We start from the raw sequence: 1,393 nt of genomic DNA, 5'->3' as shown, positions 1-1,393 counted from the left end.
TTATGCACATGTACCCTAGAACTTAAAGTATAATTAAAAAAAAAAAAAAAGAAAACCCTCCACTGACAAAAAGATTATGACTTGCTGAAGGCTCAGATGATCATTAGCACTTTTTAGCAGTATTTTAAAATTAATGTGTCTGTATTTTTCAGAATAATGCTACTGTGCACTTATTTAAACATAATTACAAGTTATGTTTAGACTATAATATACTATAAACATAAATTTGACATGCACTGGGAAACCAAAAAATTGGTTTGCCTTGCTTTATTGGGATATTTGCTTTATTGGGGTAATTTGGAACCCACGGTATCTCTAGGTTATGTCAGTAATTTAAAGGTAGGACCAGCAACATGTTCTGATGGCTTGGATATGATGCAAGAAGGACAGAAGCGAAGAATGACTCCAGGGTTTTTGGCCTGAGCAACTAGAACAAAGGAGTGCCAAATGGGAACTAGAACAATGGAGCGCTACAGGGATCGGGACTAGTGAGGCAGAGTTTAATTTTGGATGTGTTTAATTTGCGGTGTCTATGAGACACTCAGTCAAACGGGCAAGTTGTTCACGCAATGTAAAAGCAGAAAAAGAAGGTAGTAGCTAAAGGAGGGAGAATATAAGGTCAAAAGGTTTTGGCTTTATTTTTCAATGGTGAGAACTAGTAAAGCATGTTTTTGTGCACACGGAAATGTTTCCTCAAGAGGAAAGAGGTCATGATGAAGGAGAGAGAGAAAACTGTTGGAGCCCATGTTTTGAGTAGGTTAGGGGTAGGATCTACTCCGCCAGTGGAGAGGCTGGCCTTAGACAGGAGTGCAGACAGATGGGCCATCCGTTGTATCAGGAGGGAAGGCAAGGTGTGCAGGGACAGATGGAGACTGTGGAAGTTCTCCTGTGGTTGCTTCTCTTTTCTTAGTGAAATAAGCATGTAGCTTAGCAGCTGAGAGTGCTATATACTAGCAGATGCATGTAGAAGAGATGTGACAAGAGGTTTTCAGACAGAGCAGAATGTTTGAAATGGTCTTCTAGGACAGTGGTTTTAAATTTCAGCTCATAATCTGATAGAAGGTGTTAAAACCAACTTTGGAATTTGAGATCAAACGTGATTTTAAAATTAAAATTATAAAAAGGAGTTTGTTGCACGTATATTGGGTTGTAGCAAAAATATTTTTAAAAACACTTGCCCAGGACAGTGGGAGTAAATGAATAAGGGACTGTCAAATACAAAGTCAAGGTCCTAGTTAATGATCATGAGTCAAAATATTTTCATGTAAAAAACAAAAAATATCATAAAATGGACTCATAAGATCTTGGCATGGAAACTGCTAGAGGACCATAGTCCTTCCCCAACACGTGCTGCTCCTTCTACCTACCCCACTCCACTCCCCACTCTAGGAAA

This window comes from Colobus angolensis, unplaced genomic scaffold (assembly GCF_000951035.1).
Source record: "Colobus angolensis palliatus isolate OR3802 unplaced genomic scaffold, Cang.pa_1.0 Scaffold262, whole genome shotgun sequence".
NCBI classification, from domain to species: Eukaryota; Metazoa; Chordata; class Mammalia; order Primates; family Cercopithecidae; genus Colobus; species Colobus angolensis.
This window is presented reverse-complemented; position numbering follows the sequence as displayed.